Here is a 17,139-nt window from a genome sequence, read left to right on the forward strand (position 1 = left end):
CAGTTCCCGCCGGAACTCGAGCGACTGAGATCGACGAGATCAAGCCTGCCTGCCTTCTAACAGCCCGATCCACAGTCCCTGCAAAGCTGAGACCCATGGAGGCGACCGGAAGCGTGGGGCACGCCATCTTGAATTGACCACGAGACGCTGACCGTGCAGCCCACAAGTGATCCTCGAAGCTGTGCACCGGGGTTTGAGAAGCCCCCACCCTGAGCTGCTCCTGAGCTGAAGTTCAGCCCTCCACACTCGACGAGTGCTGCGTGGGGCCCTTTGGCTCTATTTGGCTCAACGCGTTGGCCCGGTCACTTGCCAGCTGGCTTGTGGTCCCTGTGCCGACGAACTACCTAAGAAGACTCGTGAATCTGGTTGCTCCAGATCCACACCAGCTCCCCTGAAAAGGAGCCCCGACTCTGACCTTCCTGGTCCGAGTGAGAAGCAATCTTCCGATCCCGCGTGGATTGCTCTTGCCAAGGCTTGTTTGCTCCAAACTTGAAGCCGACTGCACCGACGGTGAGAGCCTGCGTGGGACAGATCGTGACCTGCTCCTGGACGTCGCAGATGCCCCAGAGCCCACGTGACAGCGGAGAGAAGCTCCTCGACGACCACCTGATTGCGCCCGACATTGCCTGGTTCCGTCCTGGTTCCACCCTGGTCACTGCTGAGTGACCCAGACTCTGTCCCCTCTGCTTTCAGGTACTCTACAACTTGAGTCCACCCTTGGACTCCACCGGACACTTCATCTTTAACCCGCCTGCAGCCCTTTCAGCTTCAAGCACCAAGAGCCTGCGAGTCAAAACCCGACGCCACTTCGACCCTGTGCACCCACTTCCTGTGGGTGAGGTAACTTTGCTCCGCCGGTGTTCCCACACTGGTGCACACCTCTAGGGTCTGTGTGTTAAGTTTTGTTCCTCTAGGTTCAGCGGAAGTGTCCTTTAACTTTAACTTTACAACTTTTACGCACCATTGGTTAACATTGGTGCGTGCGTGCGCTTTCCGCACATCTCCCGAATCCCGAGGGCCATTCCCGACTTCAGCATTGCTTGTCCTGACTGCTCCCAGCGATTCCCTAGGCCCTAGGCCTAACCACTGCTCGAGTGGCACCTCTTATACCACTTGTTTAGTATATGGTTTGAGTGGCCCCCTGCCCTCATCCATAATTGTGCAACTTTGTATGTTTAAACAGTGCTTTTGATTTAACGCTGTTGAAAAAAGGGGGGTGGCACTACCAACCAGAATATACGATCTCTAAGTATTGCCCGGCGTTGTCGCCTCTTGAACCCATAAAGAAGTTAAACTATTGAAGAGGCAGGCGCTGGAGACTGGAAGGCAGGAAACAAGATTTTTATTCTCTCCGGAGGAGAACACAACGAAACGGACAGAAGGTATCGTTCTGAGGTGCTCTAACTGCATCCCTGAGGCCTGGCCTCTTATACACAAGTTTATCTCTTTATTGCACGTAACACATTCTCGTCGGTACTTTGATGTACGGAAAGACATCCTCAGACTCCCCCCTTCCCAACCCGTTCCCACGCAAGGTTACAGTGGAAGTCCCTGCCCCGTTCACAACAGGTGGTGATCATCGCGCAGCTGGATATTCCGCCGATTCATGGTGTGTGTGGGGTTCGATCGGATCTCGTAGGGCGGGGGGCTTTGATCAACCCGGGGATCCCTTGCTGGGGGGAAACTTTCTATTGTACGGGGAGGGGCAAGGAACAGTATCGGCAGAGCTGGGTGTCGGCTTGGGAACGAGGAGGACGAACGGGCACACGGGAAAAAAGGGGTTTTGCATCAAAGGGCCGGGGATCATAAATGGGAAGAGGGGAGGTGTTGCGCTGAGAACAGGACGAGGGCCCGGGGCAGAGCAGCGCTGAAGAGGGGTTTTATGATTCGCGGCAGGTGCAGGCAGGGGGGGTTGTCAGTATGCGGGGGATGCCGGCGAAGCTAGGAGGGGGAGAGAGGCGCGCTGGCTCTCGGCGAGAGCAGGGAAACCATGGTGTTCAAAATGGCGGCTGTTTTACGCGCACAAAAAGGTTAAGGAGAGCAAGAGGGCGCCGATAATGTTGACGGTCTCAGCCCAACTTTCAACAGTCCCCCCTTTTCAACATATCTAGCCAACTTGCTTTACTCAATGTCAATTTTCATCAAATTTCTAACTTCGGTATCATACAATGCTCTCATGTGTTCGCTTCCGAAGTCCACAGTTTTGGGAAAAATACAACTCGCACATAAAGAACACATAGGTGGCAGACATTGAATTCCCAAGCACAGGCCACATATTACAACTACGGGAATCATGATAATGGTGAGCAGTCTCCAGCCCCAGCTTTTGACGGTGTCCCAGAACCAACCACCAAGCGACCATTCTTCTTGGTCTTGGTGAACTTCCGAAGAGAGTCTGTGAAGATGTTCGATGGCTTTGTACACTGAGGGTGAGTTGTCCGGTATGTATGTGCAACAACTGGACCCAATAATGCGGCATGCTCCTCCACGGTCCGCCAGAACCACATCTAGAACGAGGCGGTTCTGGAGAGCCACCAAACGGACCGCTTGGAGCTCGGCAGTGTTGTTGGCAAAGATGCCCGCTGTGATGTTCATGGTCGTCTCGACTGCCTGAGTCAAATGTCGGATGGCACGGCTGTTTGCCATCGGGCCCTAGAGGGGGACGAGTCCTTTCATAGCATCGAGGAACTGCGCCCCTGTTGAGTCGGCTTGTTCAATGTCTTTGGCTCGTTTTTGCCTGTGGTGATTCGCTGGGGCTACATAAGTCGGAGGAAGGACGAAGGAGATGTAGCAAGTGCCCCCCCAGCCTTTGGGGAGCCAGGTGTAGGCCTTCGTGCCGCAGATGAAATACATGTTTGGGGATGACACAAAGGAAGGTGGATCCGTGGAATCCAAAGTTCTGGTAAAGCGGCAAGCGCTGCGACCCACCAGCTGTGTCCCAAGTCCTTCTACACACATGTGGCCTGTGACGTTGATGACCGACAGGGCCACAGTCAGAGTGGCAGCCGTTCGTTTCCGCAGATAGGAGAAGGTGGGTCTGGTTGGATTGTTGAACACCTGCATTTCGATTCGTTCTTTAGCCGGGATGTCCATTTGGATCGAGTCGCTGGGGGTCAGCGGGCAGAAGTGTGTCTTTGTCTTGTTTCGCCCGGCCCCGTGAGAAGAATGTGCTGCAGTTCTGCTGGAGGTGGCATTGCCCGTATAGCTTTCTTGCAGGAGGATCAGCCAAGCAAGGCAGGAGCCGTGGACAGAGAAGGGTGAAGGGATGAATGGTATTGAATGTCCAGTGGCATGGGGTAGCAACCCACAGATCCAGCAGTTGGTGGTATTGGTGGCAAGATTGTGCTGGTGAAGTAGCTGCACGAAAGAGTTGTTCCAAAACTCCTTTCGCCTCTCTCTTAGTTGAGGAGAGAGCGAAATTAGATAATGGTCCTTCATGGTGGTAGGCTGAGCAGTGGTTAGGAATGTTTCGTGAGCAGGTGCATGTTCTTCCACAATCCAGAGCGTGGTCATGAGGAGAAAACAGAAGAGGATCGTGATGAAGAGTGCAATTGTCTTTGAGCTATGGAGTCTGTCTGTTCTCGTATTTCTGTAGTGGGTATTTCCTGCTGTCCCCGTCGGCTTCTTGTTTGGCGCTTCCATCATCTTCTTATCTGGCGCTTCCATCATCTTCGTTTTCAAGGTGCTCGGTAGTGGGCAGGACCACAGACTTAGTTTTAGCTTCTCTCCAGGTAACCCTTGGTAGTTTGGGTCACCGTTCTGAGATCCTTTAACCTAGTCCGTGGCCTACTTAGCCGAAGCTCCCTCCTTTCGACGCAGGAAATACCCTTCTCGAGATGGCACAGTGGGGTCAGGATGTTTTGAAAGTTCAAGTGTCTCAGTATCAGGATAGCAGTTCAACGATGGTCGGTCCTGGTTCAGGAGCTCTTCTTGGGTGTTGACGGTGTCTGTCGTGGCCAGGGCTGGAGAGACCTTTTTGCAGTGATGAGCGTGCGGCCAGTGTTTCTTCCCCTCCACTCGAAGTGCGGTCCGAGTGGTGATCAGCACTTGCCAGGGGCCCGTCCACCGGGGTTCCAAACTCTTTGATCGCTGAAAATTTCGGATCAGCACGAAGTCCCCCGGCTGGATGGCGTGACCCGGACCCCTGGAAGCATCGGGGATGGCCTGCTGCACCTGCTGATGAAGGACAGACAAAGTTTCAGTCAATTTGTACAGATAATCAGACATTAGGACGTCCGGAACGTCATGAATGGAAGTTGGTTTCGGGGCAGACCAGACGCTCATGGGTCGACCGAAGACAACTTCATAAGGGGTTAAGTGATGTCGGGTGGGGGTAGAGCGCATCGATAGCAATGCCAATGGGAGGGCGTCTGGCCATTTCAGGCCTGTGGTAGCCACTATTTTGGCCAGTTTAAGCTTTAGTGTGGCATTGTGTCGTTCGACAAGCCCAGCAGATTGAGGGTGGAAGACTGCGTGGAATTTCTGTTTAATACCCAGCCCATTTAGGATGAGCTGGATAACTTTGGCTACGAAGTGGGGGCCATTATCACTCCATAAAACACGACAGAGGCCATAACGGGGGAAAAACTCCTTTAACAGAACCTTTGCAGTGACCATAGCGGTGTTGTCACGGGTTGGATATGCTTCCACCCACTTGCTAAATGCGCACACCACGACGAGCACATATTTCAAGCCTTGGCATCTGTCTAGCTGGATGTAGTCCATCTGCAGGACTTCAAATGGGTGGTTTGGGACCCCAAATCCCCCCCGGGGTACTACAGTTCCTTTCCCGGGGTTGTGTTGCAGGCATATTAAGCATTGTTGGACCAGGCGTTTGGCGGAATCTGGGATCTTGTCATTGTGCCAAACCCTGGAGACAAGTTCGATCATGGGGGCTGATCCTATGTGGGCAGGGGAGTGTGCCATGGTTAATATGGGAATCAAGTATGAATCAGGTAGCAACCATCTGTTCGTGTCTTTTGTCCGCCAGCAGCCTTCGTCGTCTTTCAATCCCACCCGTGTCCATTCAGTCAATTCGTGTTGTGTGCTAGCCGTTTGTATGTCTCTAATTGTGTCCTTGGCGTCAGTCCAGTTTTCTGCTTGTGACCTGGTCACGTACATACGTGTTGTCGTGATAGAGCGCGCGAGGCCACCCGACCAATAGTTTTCGCCGTTTCCGGCTTCAGGGCCCATATACTTTTCAAATCACCATATACATCGATCAGGTGACTTCACGAGCTCTACCAATTTGGTGTGTGTGTGTTCCCTGCTACCAATTCTCAGTGCACCCGACTTACCATCCACCGATGCAGGTGCCTAATGACCACAATGAATCAGGGAGCTAGCTGTAAAGGAAAGGCAACAAAATACAAACCCAACCAATAATATTCAAATACTGTGTAAATGACCACGGACAACTGGAAGTTTTAAAATGTTTATCTAAAGTTCAGTATTTTCTTGCATGAGATACAGTAAAATAAGGCAATCAATAACCAGGATAATGTAAATCACATATGCATAAAGAAATAATGGCAGAGTAATCATCAAAGTACTAATAAAATGTAACGAGAGAAGATACTTATGCAAGTCAGTATTATCTAAAACAGTGATAGACTAAGTGTGTGTGATTATAGAAGAACTTATAATGAATAACACGCTTCACTTAAGGTGAAAGGGCCTTTGAACAACCTAGGCAACGAAGTTCTAGACCATATCAGGAAATGACACACTGCTATGCAAAATATAATTTCTAACAAAGGAGAAGACATAGAAATAACTTTGCAAAATTTTAAATGACTTTCAATAGTTGCGGAAAGGCATGGAAAATATCACATTTGCAATGTTAAACTTTATTGAAGCAAAAGTTAGAAATTTAGAAGGTGCAAGAATTTCAAGAGATTTCGGAGCAATATTTACCTAGAAAGGTGTGGAAACCAAACCCTGGCCACGGGTCAGTTAAAGTCAGGAAACCCTCAAGGAAGGATACCCCTCAAAGGACAGCAGGTGCAGAATGGACACCCAGGACAGGACAGGATACCCTCGGAATAAGAGTCAGGACAGGACCTCAGGACAGGACAGCAAACCCTCAGGACAGGACCCTCTTCAGGACAGGACCGGAACCCACAGTTAGGAAGCAACGCCTGCGCTCCACCCGCTCTGCAGATATAGATCAAGACCCCGATTGGGTCAGCGAACTCCCAGCTAAGTGCCTTGCCAGCACTTTAAGGTTCAGTAAAACCTTAGTCTATGGTCAAATTCGGACAGAGTGCTCCGCAGCTCTCTGTATTTTCAGTCACCTATTGAGTGCGTTGGGTCAGTGACAGGTCAGCTAAACCAGACAAGTCGGACGGTTCACTAGGTGAACCCAGGGTAGATATACAGTTTTGGGACAGTGTACCACCCCCCAATGTTGCAAAGTGTCAGAATCCCTCAATTTCGATTGGTCCTAAGGTAGGATTTGGGTAACACACCAATCACAATATACGATTTGAAGCCTTCATTTACATATTTTGGGACCGCCTAGCATGTTTGGGTTCCCATGAGCTAACAGTAGCACATCAATACAATGTAACATATAAGAAGCCACATTCGCTGTTCTCGCAGGGCAGAGGTGACTTTCTCAGGAGCATCTCGCCCATCACTGCCAGCTGGCTATGTTCCATCAGCCAAGGTCCCTCGTGCTGCCGAATGTCGCACAGGCGCAGAAGGGACCTCCAATATGGCTCTCCTCTCACTCAGACCCCCATTGCCCGCGTTACATGAAAAGTAAGCGAAAACAAATTAATACATAATAATGTCATTATGAAAACACATCGCAGGGTTTGTACTTTTAACTCATCATCAAGAAATAAACTTATGCAATTTAAATGTTAGCTACATTTAGACGAAATACAAGAGCAGTGGCACGAGCAGTACCACATGATAAGCACAGCTATGAATTACGCATGCGCATAACTTTCCCTCCACTTCTGCAGACGCGTCAGGACACGTGAGTGTGGCTGACGCATGCGCAGTAACTAAAATACAAGCGGCGGCCATTTTTAGAGGACATGGATTAATTTCATTAGAAATACACATAGGCAAGCGTCTCAAACTTTACTCAAACTTAATATAAATGTTAGTAAAACATACACGGGTTACCTTATTACACATAAATGAGGTTCTTGATTTCGGCAAGCCGCAAAATATGCGAAGCTTTGCTTCATCAATCCCCTCTTTGATGATATCTACTATCATCACAAATTATAATGGAACCAGATGCCAACTTTCTTTCACACTTTATAAAGTTCTATTTCTTCCAGCAACCGTTCTAGCTTTTCTCTTTCAGTTTTAGCAGGGTGAGAAGTCTTCACCTTTTTGTATATCTGATCATTCACTTCCTCTAATTCAATCTCATCCACACTTCGTTTCACCCCTCTTGCATTAACCTCGTGCTTTCTGGTGCGCTTGCGGTATTTACAGCATAAGAAAATGGAAAGTATAATAAGACCTATAATACCAATAGGCATCAGAATTTTGAATAATAAGCTTTTACCTATGCCAGCAAGCCAATGACCTACATTTGAGAGACCATCTACCAGTCTCTTCCAGGCACTATCAACCTCGAGTGGTTTGAGTTCCTTTGCCAAATTAGTAATGTTTCTCACATATCTTTTGATCTGTACACTTTTGTCCGGAATATAAGTGCAACAATGTTGCGCCTTCAACATCCGGCAGACTCCGCCCTCTTTCGCTAATAAGGTGTCAAGAGCAAGTCGATTTTGTAAAACCATTGATCTGATCGCAACCATTTCAGTATTGACCAGCAGGAATCCATGAGCTGTTTCAGTAGACAGCACATCTACTATAGTAGACAATTTGCAAATTCTGTGAGTGTTCAGAACCACTCCCACTCCAGGTATCAGTGCACTGAAAATACTACCCATAATTTCACCTATACTTTCTCTTTTACTACGCACTAAGCCATTAGTATCTTCATTGCTTCCAGCTTTCCCATTCACATGGTATATTTTCGGGAAAACAATGCCAAAGTAGCAGCTTCCATACCAGTGATCCGGCAATTTGAAATAAGCCTTGTCCCCACAAATATAATAAATTCCAGGAAACACAGGCTCTGACCCATTTTTGAAACCCCAACCTCCAATTACCTTGTAATTATGTTCGCATTCACTGGAACCAATGAAAACATTATTATAATAGCTAGTCTTCTCGCGGTGAAGACATAGCTTGCCTTTCTTTTCAAAATCCAGCAACAGAGCAGGACCCGCTCCACCAGATGAGGTGCCTTCCATGTTTTCTGCCCATTTTGGCTTTTTCTGACTTTCGTCATTAGCCTTCTTCTGAATTTTAATTCTCCTTTTCTCTGCCATGTTCAGGAACATCTTTTCCTGCTCACGCAAAGAACAAGTCAAGTTATCTCGGTGTGCGTCTGCTATGTCAATGTTCCCTATAGTCAGAAAGTAGTCTCCCATATATCTTATGGTGTCAGTTTTGGTATGTACAGGATTCAAGTTCCCACGTATAGGAAGTTCAGAAAAGATCACGTCATTGTTAGAGTAATAATACTGTAACGGTCCCCTTTTGTAAAATAAACTAGCTAAAATGCTACAGGAAATTCCATAAGTTAATGGCAGATGATGGTATGTCACGCCTTCAGCCACCGAAGTAGGTAGCTTCATGCAAACATAGCAATCCTCAATTTCCATAGTCTCTACATAGTGTATTAACAAGTTTGCGAAAACATTTAAATGTGTCCTGTTCTTCATGCCATGATAATGTAGTCCTTTCTCATCTGATGCTTCTAAGTCTCGTTTAGTTTGTCTCAATGCTCTCTCATGTCTTTCTACACTCTGTGTTGTCAGCTCCTCACTGTCAGTATTTACAACTTCAGTAGGGACAATGTTAGTATCTTTACTTACAGCAAAGGGAATGAAAATTGTTAATCCTATCCAGATAACTATCAGTACTACTATACTACATATACACACCTTGCAACACGTCTTAAAACGGCTGCAACTAGGTCTACCATTCACTGTTGAATCAGACATTTTAGCTCAGAAGGAGTCTCTTGCACCCCTCTTTGTTGCTTTACACAATTAGCTTACTTTGTGCAAATTCACGGTGGCTCGTCTTCCTCTTCAGCTGAGTACTCTGGGACAGGTTCACCGTCACTCACGTCAGTTATATCAAGATCTTCAAGCTCCTCCAAAACCAGTGTCCATTCAGGAGACTTGTACTTTTTGTTTTGTCTTTTTATTCGCTCACTCCTTCTTTTGGAAGAGTCTTCTTCCTGCTCTGCTATTCGAGCACTTCTTCTTGCTTCTGCACGTTTTTCTTCCACTGTCTTTATTCTTAGTCTTAGTCTTTTTACAAACCTAGGCTCAAGGTTGTTTCTTTTCTTTATTCTCTTAGTTGGTACTTGGACTTCACTTTCTTTTCTTCTTCTCTTGTTCTCTTTATCTTGTGGTAATTCTTCTCCACTTTCTTCTCCTACTTCCCTTATCTGACTAGTTCCAGGGCTAGCATCAAATTCTTCTGCCTGGTTGCTAATCTGGCCTTGTTCAGGAATATTCTGTTTTTGGCTTTCAATTGTCTCTATTTCTGTTTCTGTTTCCTGAACCCGTTTTTCTAACTCTATCTGATCCTGTTCAAGCACTTCGATCTCTTGATTTTCTTCTGCTCGAACTATTACTCTATGTCTCGTCTGTCCCTTATCCACATCAGGAGTTAATGGAGGAGTATCGAACACTTGCTCTGTATCCTGCACTTGTTCAATATCAGGTACTTGTTCAGTCTCAGGTACCTGTTCAGTATCGGGTACTTGTTCAGTCTTATTCACTGGATCTGTATCAATCACGTGCTCTGTCCCTGTCTGACCTTCTCCTTCCTCAGTTTTGATTTGGATCTCAAGTGGCTGAGGTTCTTCGCCTGTGCCTTGCTTTTCCTGCCTAGTCCACTCTCTACCTTCACTAAGTCGTTCTCTTGTTCTGATAGGATCTTCGGTCAGATCAATCATCGGTATCCATTCTTCTGGCCATATGCTTGGCAGCTCGTCTTCAGCTACTCCTGGGTCAGTTTCCTGGACTTCTTCAGCAGGCTGGGTTCTTGGCAGTTCGCAGTCAACTACTCCTGGGCCAACGTCTGCTGTTCCTGCAACCTGACTGGTGCTGGGCTGCTCGTTGTCAGTTGCTACTGGTCTGGCTTCTTCAGGGTCCTCTGCTGGTTGCCCTGGTTCTTCAAATCCTTTGTCTGGCAATACCTTCTGGGTGTGTCTGGCGTGGATCCACTGGGGAACACCTGCGACTTTCACTGCAGTGGTTGTCACCAGGATTACTTGGCGCTTCTTTCCCCACCGGGGTGCCAGACAGCTTGATCGAGTGTGCTTCTTTATTTTGACCCAGTCTCCTGGAACCAAGTTGTGGAGAGGAGTCGTTGGATTAAGGATGCCGTCGTCTCCAATCTGGCGAGAGATAGAACGCACTTGGTCACCCAATCTTCTGCAGTATTCAAGCACCAAATCATCAGTAATACTCAACAGTTTGCTTCCTGGCACCCATGCTTGTCTCATCACTCTTCCCATAATGATTTCATGGGGACTTAGGCCTGTCTTGCGGTCTGGAACACTTCTTAGTCCCATCAGGACCAGGGGCAGGGCCTTCACCCAGTTCATGCCAGTAGCATCTGTCAGCTTTGCTAGTCTGTTTTTGATAGTTCCATTTACTTGTTCCACTATTCCAGAAGCCTCTGGATGGTATGCACAATGAAGTTTCTGCCTTATCCCAAAGGCCTTACACAGTTCAGCCATTATTTCATTGTGGAAATGTCCACCTTGGTCTGATTCAATAATGTATGGTATTCCGAACCTAGGTATCAGCTCTTTTAGTAAACACTTTGCTACTGTCAGTGCGTCACTCTTGGGAGTAGGGTAAGCTTCTACCCATTTTGAAAATACACAAACAATGACAAGGACATATCGTTTCCCTTCACAACGGGGCATGGTGATGAAATCAACCTGTATTTTTATAAAGGGACCCCCTGACCTCCCAATCTTGCTCAGTTCAACCATGGTCCTCTTGCCTGGGTTCATCTGTTGACATGACAGGCACCTCTGGCAGAGGGACTCTGCTACCTTCCTGAATTTCTTGCTGTACCAAGTCTGTTGAAATACCAGAATCATGGCATCCCTACCAATGTGTGATCCTTCATGTATTAATCTTGCCATTGTGCCAAGCAAGTGTCGGGGTAACACAGGCATACCAGTTGGGCCCAAAATCACACCATCCACACGCCTCGGTCTACACCCATCCTCCTTCCATTTCTCTCTTTCTTGCCAAGGAGCCGACTCCTGCCATTCTCTCACTTCATCCCATGTAGGCACTTCCTCAAACACCTGAAGCTGGCAGCTGGTTCCTGGCCCCCCTCGTTTTGGATTTATAATATATCGATCTTTGGCACACCATTGAGCCACTCGATCAGCATAATCGTTTCCCAGTGATACTCTGTCCATGCTCCTTTGATGAGCAGCACATTTTACCACTGCCAGTTCTTTGGGCAACTGGATGGCCTCTAAAAGGTCATGAACAACCTTTGCATTCCGAATGGGAGTACCTGAGGAAGTCATGAATTCCCTCTGCATCCATAATTGGCCAAAGTCATGCACAACGCCATAACAGTACTGACTGTCAGTATACACTGTTATGCGTAAGTCCTTCCCAATTTTGCAAGCCATTATCAGGGCTATCAATTCGGCTACTTGTGCAGACTTGATGTGATATAGGTAACCTGCTTGTTCAATTTTTTCAAAAGATACTACTGCATAAGCAGCACTCAAGCCTCCTAATTCATGTCTTAGGCAGGAACCATCCACAAACAGTTCTTTATCATGCTCAGGCAATGGTACTTCTTTTATGTCAGGGCGTGGCTTGGTACTGAACTCTGTCAGATCAATACAATCATGTTCATCATCATCCCTACCTTCCATTTCTGAGGGGTCAGGAAGTAAGGTGGCAGGGTTCAGAATACCGCACCTAACAATGTTTACATTTGCTGCGCCCACAAGAATCCTCTCGTATTTAGTCAGCCGACTAGGGGTGAGATACTGTGTTTTAGTTCTGGTCAATAGAATTACCACTCCATGTGAAACATAGACAGTCACAGGATGTCCCATGACAATGGACTCACTCTGTTCCAAACTTGCACAGGTAGCAGCTACTGCTTTCAGACAACCTGGTAACCCAGCAGCTACTGGGTCCAGTGTGGCAGAGAAATAGGCCACAGGCCTCCTGGTTGTGCCATGTTCTTGAGTCAGGACTGACAATGCGCAATTATCGCGAGTGTCACAGAAAAGGGCAAACTCTTTTGAATAATCTGGCATTCCCAATGCAGGGGCTGTACACAGACAGTTTTTCAATCTGGTGAAAGCCATTAGACTTTCATCGTCCCACTGCACAACATCTGGCATTCCTCTCGTGGTCATTTTTATCAAGGGCCTGGCTAAGGCTGCAAATCCCAAAATCCACTGCCTGCAGTACCCTAATACACCCAGGAACATTCTGACTTCCTTTTGAGTACGGGGCAACTGCATCTTTTGAATTATTCTCACTCTTTCTGAAGTGACTTTTCTGACACCCTTTTCTGTCTGGTGTCCCAGATATTTCACTGATTTCGCACAGAACTGTAGTTTGTCAGGGGACACTTTATGCCCTTTCTCACACAGGTGATTTAGGAGAGCAATGGTGTCAACTACACAGTCCCTGTGACTTTTAGACGCCAATAGAAGGTCGTCTATGTACTGCACTAATACAGAGTTCCCAGGTAAGGTCAAAGTCTCTAGACATTTCTTCAAGATCTGATTAAAGATAGAGGGGCTCTCTGTATACCCTTGAGGGACCCGGTTCCAACAATACACGTGACCCTCGAAGGCAAATGAGAAAAGAAATTTGCTGTCGGGGTGCAGGGGTATCGAAAAGAATGCATGACACAAATCAATCACAGTGAACCACTCAGCATCCCAAGGAATCTGGTACAGAATTACTGCAGGGTTCGGGACAATAGGGCAGCAAGGAACTACAATCTTGTTAACCTTTCTCAGGTCCTGCACTACCCTATACTTGCCACTAGGCTTTTTGATGCCCATAATCGGGGAGTTGCATGGGCTGCTCATCACTTCCTGTATGATGTCTCCTTCTAATAATTTTTGTATTTCCAGAGTGACACCTGCTTTCACTTCAGCATTCATTCGGTAGGGCCTAGTGTTAGGATATACTGCATTGTCCTTGATGGCTATTTGTATGGGGTCCACATCTTTCATCAAACCCACATCTTTTCCAGTGAAATCCCACACTTCTGACTTTACGGCTTCCTGTAGTTCTTGGGGCAAGTCCTGCAGGGTCAATCTTTTAAGTTCTGAGTCAGGTCTAAGCAACAATAATTTATAAATGCCGTCTTCATCTGGGGTCTGTATTTCGACACCCTTTGGTGTGCAAAAGATGGTACAGTTCATTTTGCACAGCAAATCACGTCCCAGTAAATTTACTGGACTGGTGTCACAGACTACAAATCTATGCATCTGTTTAAAATTTCCAATTGAAATCTCCATTGGTTCGGTAACAGGAGTACTAATCAATTGATTAGATACACCTACTACTTGGATGTTTTCTCCCGAGAGGGGTAGGTTTGGAACGTCCACTGTTCTTACAGTAGAACGGGTAGCGCCAGTGTCCAACAGAAAGGTGACATCATTTCCGTCAACCTTTCCTTCAATATATGGTCCAGACTGGTCTACCGGCAAGGAAGCGCCAAGTACGCACTCCTCGTCCTCCCCTCTCAGGCCCCGTCAGTCCTGTTCATTACAAAGGAAGGTATCATTCAGCAGATACTGCGAAGTTGCTGTATTTCTGTTCTCCCCGCTTTCCCAAACCTCTATCTCTTCATTTTCTGCCTGTCTTCCCCTGTATACCTGTTTGGGTGCTCGAGGCACCTGAACTGTTTTTACCTGGGGTTGAGTCTTTCTTGGTCTTTCTTTCTGCGTCTGTGGAATTAAATCAGGAGTTGTCTCATTAACATCGACTAATTGGGGACACTCGTTTCGCCAGTGTCCAATTTCGCCGCACTGATGGCAGGGAAATTTTTTCATAGCCTCTTCCCTGCTAAATTTGGGCCGGGGCTTTCCTCCACCCCCTCCCCCAGGACTTTTGTTCTCAGCATTTTTAACCATGTTACTCAATTGTTTTTCCTGCTGTTCTGCGAGCTTCACCTGAGCCCACATAACCTTCTCCTTAAGGGCCTTTTTCTTTTCTGCCATCTCGTCCTCGCAGTACTTAGCGTACCGCAGGACCTCATCCATTTTCTTAGTATGCCAACAGATTTTATTGTCTTTTATCCACTGACAAATTTCAGGTCTTAAACCATTTACAAACCTGTAAATAAAGTGTGTCATATCCTTCAGGTCGATGTTGTCAATACCACTGTATGTTTTGAATACCTGCAATAACCTTTCATAGAAGGAATGCACTGTCTCGTCCCTTTCCTGTGTTGTTCTATCTATTTTTGTCCAATCAGTTTCCTTGGCGGGCACCTTTTCTTTCAAGTGCTGAATTACCTGCTCATATTTTCGCATGACTTCCTTTGATGGCTCCCCTGTGTCCTTGTCTCTGGGATACTCTTCACTGGGCCAATTTATGTTTATTTTACACTGGGTCCATAAATCTACTGGAACCACAATGTCGAAAAACCCATCCAGGTCTTTCCACAGACATTTCTGTACCTTCACGAACCTCTCCACTTGCCGGTACCAGTCAACTGGTTTCTCTCTTAATTTTGGAAAATCGTTCGTGAAGGACACAATATCCTGTCTAGACCAGGGGACATGCACATATTTCCCTCCTGGAACTTCGCGCATGGGGCATAACTGCTCAGGTTTTTCTACCTCTCTTAAAGCAAACTCGGGAGTCACTTGTCGGGAGCGAACCTCTTCCCTCTTTTTCGCCCACCTGCTTCTCCATTTTTCCACATCTCCCCATTTCTGCAGTACCCCCATTAATTCTTTAATCTGTAGCTTCTTTCCGGCCACATTCAGATGTTCTATATCCTTGTCTGAGAAGTCTGCTCTGTATGGTTTCTGTAAGGGCTTGGATTTTGAGATATCTACCCCCATACTCATTGCTGTTTCGGTCAGTTTTTCATGGAGCACTCTGGTGTTCCTTGTAAAGCTTTTACATATGAACGACAATTCTTCCTCAGAGTAGGTATTCAATCGATTCAACCCCACATTTCCTGCCATTAATTCTTCTATTTCAACCCTCAGCTTGTAGAGGTCTAAAGGTTTGGTTTGCGGAGTCTGCTTTTCTAATTCACGACTCCAACTCTCAATTTCATCCGGAGTTACCAGAGAGACATTCCTAGTACCTGTTGCTGTCTCTAATTTAATTTCCTTTGCATTAAAAGGGTTATGCCTCTGCTGTATTCCCTTTGCAGTCTGTTTGTTTGGCAATTCCAAGAATGCAACTTCAGACTCGCACTCACTGGACTGATCATCTATGATGATTGGTTCCTGTCTCGGGGTTGCTATGACTGGGGTCATGACTGGAGTAATCGGATTTCCCTGACCATTTCCGTATAACGGGACCACCGGTCCAATAGTTACTGGAATAGTCAATGCCTCAGGACTGGTATTTATCTGAGAAATTTTCTGAATTATTTCTGTTCTTTGTCTAGCTAGAGCCTCTTGCTCCTTTTCCACTAGTACCCTTCTTAGAGTTGTGTCATGTAATATCTGTGGGGTCAATGGAGGAGTAAAACTCGGGGCAGTAGGCGGAGGAGTAAAACTCGGGGCAGTAGGATGCGTTTCACTTGGTCCTCCACCATAATTTGGCTTCGGGAATAAAGTTCCAGTATTAAAGGACCTGCGCTCTTCCCCATATGGAGGTTGAACAAAAGGCAGTCCTGAATTCGATGGTTTCTCTTCGCTTTCATACAAGGGTCTGGGGAAAAAAGTTTTTGTACGTGAATATTTTTCTTCCTGACTTGCGGGCACTTTGGGATATATATCCCTTGTTTCCGCCAGTTCGGGTTTCTCAGGATAGGGTAATACTTGACCACCCCCTCCCAGTCCCAGGGACCTGTCTTCTTCCTTTTGGAAGGGGCGTCGGGGAACATCTCCTACACTGGAAGGTCGGGTTCCCTCATTGTAAGGTGGCGGACTTCTGGTACAGATGTCATCTATTAGTTCATCATCTGAATCCCCTAGGGCCCCCCAATGCTTACATTTTTCAGTACTTTTCCCCCCCGCTGCAGGGTTATGACATGCCGGCATCATGGGAAACAGACCCTCAACAATCATGCTCTGCCTCCACTGTTTCATCCTTTTATCCCTGGACTCCTGTTTCAGCCTGGGGTACCACTTGGTCAAACCCTTGTCCATTCGGGGTCTTTCTCTTTCAAAAGCCTCAATCTCCCATTCCTCTAATGCTTCATACTGCGTTAGTCTCGGTCTGGGATGCAGTTCATTCATTCGGGTTCTTAAATTAAATAAGATCCTACCATTGAAAGTACCATCTAACGGAAAAGCCAATACTCCGTCATCTTTTGTGTACTTCACCCAATTCTCCAGCCACACACAGGTATTGTACCCTCGGTCAAACATCATGAATGAGGCAGGAGTATTGGGTGCTGGGACAAGAACACCTTCCCTAGATTTAATGGGTTTGTCCGTTTTAAAATAATTTTTCACCTTATTTACAAGGGACATTTTTCTCTTGGTTCCGTACATAATATCGTATCTGTTAGCCTTCCACTGATCCCTTTCAAACCCTAGATGCCTTGGATCAGGTCGCGTCTCGGTAGTCCGCGAGTGCCACATACGACTTCTGCGCTAACTTTGTTTACAAACTACCTCCAATCAGAATGCGCTTCAGAAAATTCGTGCAACCAATGGGTGCGCGACACAAAATAAGCTCTGCCAATGGGTGCGCGGCCCCTTCGTGAGACAGTTCCCACGCTCCGGCGCTCACCCCTCCTTTACAATTTCAGCTCCGCTACCCGCCCGCTGTTTCTACCAATCCCAGCGCGGCACAGAGTGACGTCAGAGGCGCTTCTCGACTGACTCCCTCCCTTCACAAGGTAACGGAAACTTTCTTACTT

Source organism: Lissotriton helveticus, chromosome 7, assembly GCF_964261635.1.
Source record: "Lissotriton helveticus chromosome 7, aLisHel1.1, whole genome shotgun sequence".
Classification (NCBI taxonomy): Eukaryota; Metazoa; Chordata; class Amphibia; order Caudata; family Salamandridae; genus Lissotriton; species Lissotriton helveticus.